Raw genomic sequence first — 12,442 nt, 5'->3', positions numbered from 1 at the left:
AGTAACTTTTTATATGTGCTGTGTAGTACAGTGTTGGGCTCATTTATGAGCCTAATAAGCCAGCAGTGATGTTTTATTTTTTTAAAAAACAAAAATAGTGCTATAGTGAATTTTTATATGTTCTGTATAGCACAGTTTTGGGCTCTTTTATGAGCCTATGTGCTGTGTAGCACAGTGTTGTGCTCTTTTATGAGCCTATGTGCTGTGTAGCACAGTGTTGTGCTCTTTTATGAGCCTATGTGCTGTGTAGCACAGTGTTGTGCTCTTTTATGAGCCTATATTAAGGCAGGCTTTTTTTTTAGTTGTATAGAGACTTTTTATATGTGCTGTGCAGCACAGTGTTGGGCTCTTTTATGTGCCTATATTTTCTATGTGCTGTGTATCACAGTGTTGGACTATTTTTTGACCCTATTAAGCCTGCTTTTTTTTTTTTTTAAACTAAAATAGTTATTTTCTATGTGCTGTGTAGCACAGTGTTGGGCTCTTTTATGAGCCTATTAATCCAGGGGTTTTTTTTAAACTAAAATATATCTTTTCTATGTGCTGTGTAGCACAGTGTTGGGCTCTTTTATGAGCCTATTAATCCTATGTGCTGTGTAGCACATACATAAGTCCTGAGCAAATGTTTTTATTTTGTAACTAAAATATGTTTTTTCTATGTGCTGTGTAGCACATACATAAGTCCTGAGCCCATTTTTTTTTTTTTTTTTACTAAAATATTTTTTTTCTATACATAAATCCAGACCAAATTTTTTTTTTTTACTAAAATATTTTTTTTCTATACATAAATCCAGACCAAATTTTTTTTTTTTACTAAAATATTATATGTGCTGTGTAGCACATACATAAGTACAGAGCAAATGGTTGTTTTTAAAACTAAAATATTTGTTTTGTATGTGCTGTGTAGCACATAGATAAGTCCGGAGCTTTCAATTGACCTTTCTATACATAAGTCCAGACCAATTTTTTTTTTTTTAAGTAAAATATTCTAAGTACAGAGCAATTATTATTTTTTTTAACTAAAATATTTGTTTTGTATGTGCTGTGTAGCACATAGATAATTCCAGAGCTTTCAATTCACTGCGTTGCGCATTTTTATTTAGTTTTGTGAAGCCTCGCAACGCTTTCAACTGCTAGTCACGCGACTACTCGCGCCGGTGTGATTCAGCTCACGCTGAGGCTATGTTTGCGTGCGCGTGCTCGTGCGGCCAAGTTGAGGGTGCGCGTGCACGTGCGTGCTAAGTGTGTGGGTGCGAGGGTGCGCGTGCGGCCAAGTTTGAGGTGTGTGGGTGCGAGGGTGCGCGTGCGGGCAAGTAAGTGTTAATGGCTAAGTGTGTGGGTGCGAGGGTGGGTATAATAGGCTAAGTGTTAATGGCTAAGTGTGTAGGTGCGAGGGTGGGTATAATAGGCTAAGTGTTAATGGCTAAGTTTGAGGTAAGTGTGTGGGTGCGAGGGTGCGCGTGCAGGCAAGTAAGTGTTAATGGCTAAGTGTGTGGGTGCAAGGGTGGGTATAATAGGCTAAGTGTTAATGGCTAAGTGTGTGGGTGCGAGGGTGGGTATAATAGGCTAAGTGTTAATGGCTAAGTGTGTGGGTGCGAGGGTGCGCGTGCGGCCAAGTTTGTGGGTGTGTGGGTGCGAATGCGAGATATAATGTGTCAGCTGTCAGCTGTGCGCTGCAAGGTGTTTTCTCAGCTCAGAGGTGCGCGTGCGAGGATCTAAGGCCAAGTGTGTTTGTCTCTACTGCACATGACGGCTTCAGACAAACACACTTGGCCTTGGCCTTTTAAAATATAGGATGCCAAAAATATTATGCACAATGCATTATTAATAAAAAGTTGCTACAAATAAAATTACACATTAGCAAACAGGTTAAAATAAAAAAGGAGAAAAACAGATTGAATACTTTACTAGTCTCAAGATCTGTGCCAGGAGCTGGCATGAAAGCAATGGTCCTTACCCTGTAGAACAGCTCCCCTTGTAAGAATGACCAATTTCAGTGTTAAAACACAAGACCCTTATACCTTTTTCCCATAGATCAAGTTGCCTGCCCACACCCTCCTGGGCGGGCTAAGAAACCCCCCTGTCTTTAAACACATATATGCATTAGACCAATGTCCTTTTATTGACCTCATCAGGATATGGGGGAGAAGCACTGTTATATCTCTGGAGCTGACAGATTGACTCAATACATACACAATAACATTTGGAGGAAGGGTTTTAGAAACTATTTATGAGGGGTTCTGGCACATCAAAGGAAACACAAACCCAGTACACAGCTATTTTTAAAAAACAAACAACTGTTTTTAGTTCACAAACTAAACAGAATTAACCCCTTAGCAGCTAAATCCTGAGATATTCGGGACACCTTATAAATGACAGTCACAGGGGTTACTATATAAATGACAGTCAGAGGGATTACCTTATAAATGACAGTCACAGGAGTTACCATATAAATGTCAGTCACAGGGGTTACCTTATAAGTGACAGTTACAGTGGTTACCTTATAAGTGAAAGTCACAGTGGTTACCTTAGAAATGACAGTCACAGTGGTTACCTTTATAAATGACAGTCACAGTGGTTACCTTATAAATGACAGTCACAGTGGTTACCTTATAAGTGACAGTCACAGTGGTTACCTTATAAATGACAGTCACAGCGGTTACTTTATAAATGACAGTCACAGTGGTTACCTTTATAAATGACAGTCACAGTGGTTACCTTATAAGTGACAGTCACAGTGGTTACCTTTATAAATGACAGTCACAGTGATTACCTTATAAATGACAGTCACAGTAGTTACCTTATAAATGACAGTCACAGTGATTACCTTATAAATGACAGTCACAGTGGTTACCTTTATAAATGACAGTCACAGCGGTTACCTTATAAATGACAGTCACAGTGGTTACCTTATAAGTGACAGTCACAGTGGTTACCTTATAAATGACAGTCACAGTGGTTACTTTATAAATGACAGTCACAGTGGTTACCTTTATAAATGACAGTCACAGTGGTTACCTTATAAGTGACAGTCACAGTGGTTACCTTTATAAATGACAGTCACAGTGATTACCTTATAAATGACAGTCACAGTGATTACCTTATAAATGACAGTCACAGTAGTTACCTTATAAATGACAGTCACAGTAGTTACCCTATAAGTGACAGTCACAGTGGTTACCTTATAAATGACAGTCACAGCGGTTACCTTTATAAATGACAGTCACAGTGATTACCTTATAAATGACAGTCACAGTGGTTACCTTTATAAATGACAGTCACAGTGATTAACATATAAATGACAGTCACAGGGGTTACCTTATAAAATGACAATCACAGTGGTTACCTTATAAATGACAGTCACAGTGGTTACTTTATAAATGACAGTCACAGTGGTTACCTTATAAATGACATCACAGTGATTACCTTATAAATAACAATCACAGTGATTGCCTTATAAGTGACAATCATAGGGGTTATCTTAGAAATGACAGTCACAGTGGTTACCTTTATAAATGACAGTCACAGTGATTACCTTATAAATGACAATCATAGGGGTTACCTTTATAAATGACAGTCACAGTGATTACCTTATAAATGACAATCATAGGGGTTACCTTTATAAATGACAGTCACAGTGGTTACCTTATAAATGACAGTCACAGTGGTTACCTTATAAATGACAGTCAAAGTAGTTACCTTATAAATGACAGTCACAGTGGTTACCTTATAAATGACAGTCACAGTAGTTACCTTATAAATGACAGTCACAGTGGTTACCTTATAAATGACAGTCACAGTGATTACCTTATAAATGACAATCACAGTAGTTACCTTATAAATGACAGTCACAGTGATTGCCTTATAAATGACAGTCACAGTGGTTACTTTATAAATGACAATCACAGTGATTACCTTATAAATGACAATCACAGTGGTTACCTTATAAATGACAGTCACAGTGGTTACCTTATAAATGACACTCACAGTGGTTACCTTATAAATGACAGTCACAGTGGTTACCTTATAAATGACAGTCACAGTAGTTACCTTATAAATGACAGTCACAGTGGTTACTTTATAAATGACAGTCACAGTGGTTACCATATAAATAACAGTCACAGTGGTTAACATATAAATGACAGTCACAGTAGTTACCTTATAAATGACAGTCACAGTGGTTACCTTATCAATGACAGTCACAGGGGTTACCTTATAAATGACAGTCACAGGGGTTACCTTATCAATGACAATCACAGTGGTTACCTTATAAATGACAGTCACAGTGGTTACCTTATAAATGACAGTCACAGTAGTTACCTTATAAATGACAGTCACAGTGGTTACTTTATAAATGACAGTCACAGTGGTTACCATATAAATAACAGTCACAGTGGTTAACATATAAATGACAGTCACAGTAGTTACCTTATAAATGACAGTCACAGTGGTTACCTTATCAATGACAGTCACAGGGGTTACCTTATAAATGACAGTCACAGAGATTACCTTATCAATGACAGTCACAGGGGTTACCTTATCAATGACAGTCACAGTAGTTACCTTATAAATGACAGTCACAGTAGTTACCTTATAAATGACAGTCACAGTAGTTACCTTATAAATGACTGTCACAGTGGTTACCTTATAAATGAAAATCAGCATAAACCGCAAGAAAGCTGCAAAATGTTTTGTTTTCAGAATGATTGTCCATAGGTTGTTTGTTACATTAAAGTTGATTTTAAAAAAAAAGCAAAGAAAAAAAAAAGCTTTGAGTGGAGGTCACATGTTTCCTGTCTAGAGCTCCAGTCTGCATCTAGACCCTTCTCTACATATCTGTGTAACACTCAGTGATATCACAGAGGAACCAGAGAGACTTCATACTTACAGAGCTTCTGCTAAACGGTAATGTGCAAACCCTGACATAAATCTTTATTAACAGTAATATCTATTTGCTCCAGTAATAAATATCACTCAGCTTATGGCCCTGTTGTATCAGTCTCATCACTGATCTAAAGATAAATATCTTGTGATCTGCATATTATTTTATTTCTAATGAGGTTATTTTATAATACATTTCTTATTTCTATTAGCTGCACCTGTTTATCATCAGAACGTTTATCCCACTGATCTGTGACTGATTCTTGTTGTTAGTAAAGACCTTAGTAAGTGTATTCTGCACCTTCAGCTGCTGCTGTTTATGTCACATGATCACAGACTTAAAGGGACAGTGTCCTGTAAATTTGGTTTTCCCTTAAGGAACAAGAAACACAAAATGTTTTTCATTGTTTAGTTAGAACATATACACTTTACAATTTACTTCTATTATGAAATTTGCTTCATTCTTTTGGTATCCTTTATTGAAGCAGCAACAATGCACTACTGGGAGCTAGCTGAGCACACAAGGTGAGACAATGACAAGAGGCTTGTGCGACCACTAATCAGCAGCGAGAGCGCTATAGTGCATTGTAAGCTTTGTCACAAAGGTCTCCAATGGAACAAATCAGATTAAATAATAGAAGTAAATATAAACTTGATTAAATTTAAATCATGAAAGTTGCATTGTGACTTTGCTGTTCCGTGTAATGTGGTCTAATTACTTTTTATAACAGTGCATAAAAGAGTATTAAATGTATGGGAGATTTCTCCTTTAGGTTTATTTTTATATAAAATAGCTGTTTATTTCCATTAGCAAATTTTACACAATGTTTATAAAATACAGGTTATGTGGCGCCAGCTGCTACTTAGCATGTGCAAGAGTTTATATTATATACAGATATGAGTCTGTTATTGGCTGATCACTGTCACATGATACAGGTTATGTGGCGCCAGCTGCTACTTAGCATGTGCAAGAGTTTATATTATATAAAGACTAGTCCTAAAGCCCATTCACATGGGCCATTTTTTGCAGTACAGCGGTCCCACCCCTTGCGCTCTCTCCCTTCCCCTCTCTTTTGCTCTCTCTCTCCCCCTCTCTTTTGAGCTCTCTCTCACTCCCCCTATTTTGCACTCTCTCTCCCCCCCATTTCTTTTGGGCTCTCTCTTTCCCCCATTTCTTTTGGGCTCTCTCCCCCCTCTTTTGCGCTCTCTCTTTCCCCCTCTTTTGCGCTCTCTCTCCCCCCTCTCTTTTGCGCTCTCTCTCCCCCCTCTCTTTTGCCCTCTCTCTCCCCCCTCTCTTTTGTGCTCTCTCTCTCTCTCTCTCCCCTCTCTTTTGCGCTCTATCCCCCTCTCTTTTGCACTCTCTTTCTCCCCCCTCTCTTTTGCGCTCTCTCTCCCCCCCTCTTTTGCTCTCTCTCTCTCCCCCCTCTCTTTTGCTCTCTCTCTCTCCCCCCTCTCTTCTGCGTGCTCTCTCTCCCCCTATCTTTTGCGCTCTCTCTCTCCCCCCTCTTTTGCACTCTCCCTCCCCCCCTCTCTTTTACACTCTCCCTCCCCCCCTCTCTTTTACACTCTCTCTCTCCCCTCTCTTTTGCACTCTCTCTCTCCACCATCTCTTTTGCGCTCTCTTCCCCCCATCTCTTTTGCGCTCTCTTCCCCCATCTCTTTTGCGCTCTCTTCCCCCCATCTCTTTTGCGCTCTCTCCCCATCTCCTTTGCGCTCTCTCTCCCCCATCTCTTTTGCGCTCTCTCTCCCCCTCCCTTTTGAGCTCTCCCCCCCATCTCTCTCTCTCCCTTCTCTCTCCCTTCTCTCTCCCTCCCTCTCTTTTTCACTCTCTCTCTCCCCTCTCTTTTTCACTCTCTCTCTCCCCTCTCTTTTGCACTCTCTCTCTCCCCTCTCTTTTGCTCTCTCTCTCCCCCCTCTCTTTTGCTCTCTCTCTCCCCCCTCTCTTTTGCTCTCTCCCCCCTCTCTTTTGCTCTCTCCCCCCTCTCTTTTGCTCTCTCTCTCCCCCCTCTCTTTTGCTCTCTCTCCCCCCTCTCTTTTGCTCTCTCTCTCCCCCCTCTCTTTTGCTCTCTCTCTCCCCCCTCTCTTTTGCTCTCTCTCTCCCCCCTCTCTTTTGCTCTCTCTCTCCCCCCCTCTCTTTTGCTCTCTCTCTCCCCCCTCTCTTCTGCGCGCTCTCTCTCCCCCCTCTCTTCTGCGCGCTCTCTCTCCCCCATCTTTTGCGCTCTCTCTCGCCTCTCTTTTGCGCTCTCTCTCCCAGCTCTCTTTTGCACTCTCTCTCCCCCATTTCTTTTGTACTCCCTCTCCCCATCTCTTTTGCGCTCTCTCCCCCCATCTCTTTTGCTCTCTCTATCCCCCTCTCTTTTGAGCTCTCTCTCCTTCTCCCCCCTCTCTTTTGTGCTATCTCCCCCTCTTTTGCTCTCTCTTTTGCGTTCTCTCCCCCTCTCTTTTGCGCGCTCTCTCTCCCCCTCTCTTTTGCGCTCTCCCCCCTCTTTTTTGCTCTCTCTCTCCCCCCTTTTTTGCTCTCTCTCTCTCTCCCCCATCTCTTTTGCGCTCTCTCTCTCTCCCCCATCTCTTTTGCGCTCTCTCTCTCCCCCCTTTTTTGCTCTCTCTCTCTCTCTCCCCCATCTCTTTTGCGCTCTCTCTCTCCCCCATCTCTTTTGCGCTCTCTCTCTCCCCCCTTTTTTGCTCTCTCTCTCTCTCTCTCCCCCATCTCTTTTGCGCTCTCTCTCTCCCCCATCTCTTTTGCGCTCTCTCTCTCCCCCATCTCTTTTGCGCTCTCTCTCCCCCTCTCTTTTGAGCTCTCTCCCCCCTCTCTCCCCCTCCTCTCTCTCTCCCCCTCTTGTTAGTATGCATCTGTTAATTTTGTTATTATATACTTCATGAACATTTTAAATGGGCTGAGCTTGCTGAGAGATCATATGTTATTGTGTTATCAATCTATGTAAACACAAACGCTTCCTTTTCTTATCTCAGTCCTAGATAACAATTAAAAATTATCATTTTAGCATCTGTCTCTCACTGACAACTCACTACTGACCAACATAAGTTAAAGATCTGTTAAAATCTGACAGCGCTCAACCTTGTGTCTGTAGCTCCTAGTATTGTGGGTACCAGCGCCCCCAAAAAGGTGAATGTAGTGCTAAAAATAAATACACAGAGCGCCTCCTAAAAGGCTAAGACACTAGTAGTGACAAGATTATTTAAATAAAAAATATATTGAAATTCTATAGGGGTATATAAAATATTTTATAAGCTACTTATAGCTAAAATATACAAACAAGATACAAAAGTGGATCCACTTAAAATTAACAATAAAATATGCATATATCTATATAAAAAACAATACAATTGAGGTTAAAAACCACAACAAAATACAATCTTAATCACAAAATAAATTACAATAAACAGCTGTTAACTGATAAGCTGGTTAATGGTTGGATAAAAAATATAAATTATATAAAAACATCAATTTACTGAGTAGGTGTCCATAAATATGTAGGTCCCAAACTTTAAATTCTTACCAGAGAGTGAATGTCCAATATGAAGATTCTATTTTAAAACAATTATCCTTATATATCCCTCGATAAACGGTGAAATGATGAAGTGTGTAAAAAAGAAAAACGTAGTGGTTTTCAAATCAAATTTCGAAATTATTGTGAATATCCAAAAAATCCTGGAAAGATGATGTGATGAAGTGGGCGTGAATAATCAAAAATGTGTGTACACAAAAATGAAAAAAGAAAAGGAAAAAATGTGAAAAAATAATCCAAATGAATATTTAGGATGTGTTAAAGTGAATAACACACTTATAAAGTGACCCTTATGTGAATACAAGATGTGAAGAGATGCTCCTAAAAAGTTATTCCTGTGTCTAAATGATGAAAAAATACAGAAATGGATCCTATGTCTCAGGGATCAATTCATTCAAAGATATACCTGTAATAAAACAAATATAACATAGTGCAAAACTGCTATTCAAACTTAGTCAGTAATTGAAAAGAAGCTTACCATATATGTCAACGCGTTTCGGCCCTAAGAACTGGGCCTTTATCAAGACTATAGATGGATTAGCATGGTAGCTCCTTTTATAGCTATTACTGGCCAATAAGTGCCAGTGTTGTTTTGGCGCCAAAAAATAACCTCCACTTCCTGTTCCTGATGACCTGGAAGTAAAAAAATAACCTCTACTTCTTGTTCCTGATGACCTGGAAGTACTATTGAGTTTATTCTATTTTTGTATATATGTTCCTAGTTTCATGGTAAATTCATGCTATGTTTCAAATAAAGTACATGTTCATTTTTATTTGTTTCATTTATATTTGAAAGATAATATTTGCCTAAAATCGGCAAACCGTAAGTGTGTGTTCAGTCATTTATCACCATGGAAACCAATATAAGAGTGAATGAATAGAACAATTTTCAGTCATATATTTAGATTTACCATGCCTGATCTGAAAATAGGCTTAATCTATCCTAAGGTAACTAGCTATTTTTGAAAATTGTAAGGCTGCTTGTTAGGCCCTTCTTTGACAGAAAAGACGAGTGAATGAAAAATGTATTCTACTTAGGGAAGACATCAAAGTAATAAATATTGTAGTGGATATGACACTATTAAGGAATACAATAAAATAAAATAGAAGATTCTTATTTAAAAAGTATAACAATCTAAAAGGGTCCTAAAATGTAAGCAATAATATCACTGTCCCTATAGAGATATCTATTTAGGAAAAGCGTATAGAATGTCTTCTGGAATGTCATAAAAAATCATATATAAACCCTATAGAAATATCAAAAAACCTATTAAGATAAACATTGTCATATAGCCTCCTATATGGAGACGACCCAGGGCTAAAAAACATTGGAATGATAAACATGATAAAAACATTGGGATAATGAACATCGATTGTAAACATAATTAAAATATAATTAAATTGTTCGAATGATAAACATGATAAAAACATTAGGATAATGAACATCGATTGTAAACATAATTAAAATATGTAAAATATTAGAATATTTCAATATTTGAAACTCTCCATCAGTAATAGTAATGCAAAATGGCAGGTGAAGAGGGGGGGTGCATGGTTATATTAACAGAAGTACTTGAAATCACAATTACAATAAGACCTATCTCTTTCAAATGCCTACATATACTCTATGTGGGGGTGTGCCTAATCTATGCTAGTATGAAAATACATGCACCTATTTAAGCTACACCTATAGGATAGAATAATAACAGCGGCTATAATCTTAAGTTAAGAAGATGAGATAGATCTTCTTTGTTATTAAGACCCTTAGGGTAAAGGCAATCTAAATTGAAAATCCATTTTGATTCAGCAGTTAATAGTTTTTTTTCATAGTTCCCCCCTCTCCAATTGGCTGTAACCAATTGGATACCTATGTAGCTAAGATCTTTTTGTCTTCCCTGATGTTGCTGCCAGAAATGCCGATATAGTGGTGTGTCTACATTTTTATGCTTGATTTTTAACAGGTGTTCTTTGATTCTGTTTTTCAAAAGTCTGGAGGTCTGGCCTACATATTGTAGGCCACAGTTACATTGTATCATATAGATGACCCCCTTACTTGTACATCTTATTGTATCTTTAATTTCATACTTCACTTTAGAATTGTGTGAAATAAAGTTTCTTGTTTTTATTCCCCTTTCACACGCTTTACAGTTTATACAAGGAAAGAAACCCCTTAGGTTTCTACCAAAGACATCTTTGCTAGTTGTTTTCGGAGTTTTCGGAGTATTTTGTTGTGGTTTTTAACCACAATTGTATTGTGTTTTTTTATATAGATATATGCATATTTTATTGTTAATTTTAAGTGGATCCACTTTTGTATCTTGTTTGTATATTTTAGCTATAAGTAGCTTATAAAATATTTTATATACCCCTATAGAATTTCAAAATATTTTTTATTTAAATAATCTTGTCACTACTAGTGTCTTAGCCTTTTAGGAGGCGCTCTGTGTATTTATTTTTAGCAAGATAAGTTAAAGGACTGGGGGTAGAGCAAATGAAAAATACAAAATGTGGAGTCTTTTAAGCATTGTACAAATTGGTCACAAGGAGGGGTACCTATCTGGTATAGAAAGACTACAGATACAGTGTGTAGCTTCATGCGGTCTGTAACAATGGACTATCACACGCATAGTATCTGTGTATGTTTGTACCTGTTGCCCTTAGGGATCTACAAGAACGTTAGCTTTTGTTATTAATAAATCGTACATTTGCTTTAAGCATTTGTCTGTGTCTGTATACAGTCTGCCTGGGGTCTGCACAATAGAGCTGATTATCTCGAGCTGTTGGTCTGTATTATTCTCACTATTTGTGTGTGGTTTTTGGTACACATTTTGGGCTAAATTACAAGTGAGATGCAAACGATTGCACTAGCGTTATCACGATTGTTCCCCCCCTTTCCATTACGCTTGTATTACAAGTTGAGTAAAATCACTATTGCGCTATCGCTTTTTTGCTCTCTCTCCCCCCTCTATTTTGTGCTCTCTCTCCCCCCTTTTTTGCTCTCTCTCTCTCTCCCCCCTCTCTTTTGCTCTCTCTCTCCCCCCTCTCTTTTGCACTCTCTCTCTCCCCCCTCTCTTCTGCACTCTCTCTCTCCCCCCTCTCTTCTGCTCTCTCTCTCCGCCCTCTCTTTTGCGCTCTCTCTCTCCTCCCTCTCTTTTGCGCTCTCTCTCCCCCCTCTCTTTTGTGCTCTCTCTCCCCCTCTCTTTTGCTCTCTCTCTCCCCCCCTCTCTTTTGCTCTCTCTCTCCCCCCTCTCTTTTGCTCTCTCTCTCCCCCCTCTCTTTTGCTCTCTCTCTCCCCCCTCTCTTTTGCTCTCTCTCTCCCCCCTCTCTTTTGCTCTCTCTCTCCCCCCTCTCTTTTGCTCTCTCTCCTCCCCCCTCTCTTTTGCTCTCTCTCTCCCCCCTCTCTTTTGCTCTCTCTCTCCCCCCTCTCTTTTGCTCTCTCTCTCCCCCCTCTCTTTTGCTCTCTCTCTCCCCCCTCTCTTTTGCTCTCTCTCTCCCCCCTCTCTCCCCCCTCTCTTTTGCTCTCTCTCTCCCCCCTCTTTTGCTCTCTCTCTCCCCTCTCTCTTTTGCTCTCTCTCCCCCCTCTCTTTTGCTCTCTCTCTCCCCCCTCTCTTTTGCTCTCTCTCTCCCCCTCTCTTCTGCACGCTCTCTCTCCCCCTCTCTTCTGCACTCTCTCTCTCCCCCCTCTCTTCTGCTCTCTCTCTCCGCCCTCTCTTTTGCGCTCTCTCCCCCCTCTCTTTTGCGCTCTCTCTCCCCCCTCTCTTTGGGCGCTCTCTCCCCCTCCCTCTCTTTTGCGCTCTCTCTCCCCCCTCTCTTTTGCTCGCTCTCTCCCCCTCTCTTTTGCTCTCTCTCTCTCCCCCTCTCTTTTGCTCTCTCTCCCCCCCTCTCTTTTGCTCTCTCTCCCCCCCTCTCTTTTGCTCTCTCTCCCCCCCCTCTCTTTTGCTCTCTCTCTCCCCTCTCTCTTTTGCTCTCTCTCCCCCTCTCTTTTGTTCTCTCTCTCTCCCCCTCTTTTGCTCTCTCTCTCCCCTCTTTTGCTC

The 12,442-nt window shown here is 40.0% G+C and overlaps 1 long non-coding RNA gene across 1 annotated transcript in view; it reads left to right on the top strand.

The window, feature by feature from the left end:
• Window positions 1-4,803: 4,803 nt before the first annotated feature.
• Window positions 4,804-12,442, top strand: part of LOC128659842 (uncharacterized) — an 18,975-nt gene continuing 11,336 nt past the window's right edge. The window contains exon 1 of the long non-coding RNA XR_008402484.1: window positions 4,804-4,905. This is a non-coding gene — a long non-coding RNA (uncharacterized LOC128659842). The remainder of the gene's footprint in view (window positions 4,906-12,442) is intronic.

This window comes from Bombina bombina, chromosome 5 (assembly GCF_027579735.1).
Source record: "Bombina bombina isolate aBomBom1 chromosome 5, aBomBom1.pri, whole genome shotgun sequence".
Classification (NCBI taxonomy): Eukaryota; Metazoa; Chordata; class Amphibia; order Anura; family Bombinatoridae; genus Bombina; species Bombina bombina.
Note: the sequence above shows the minus strand (reverse complement) of the source record. Positions and strands in the feature narration are given on the sequence as shown.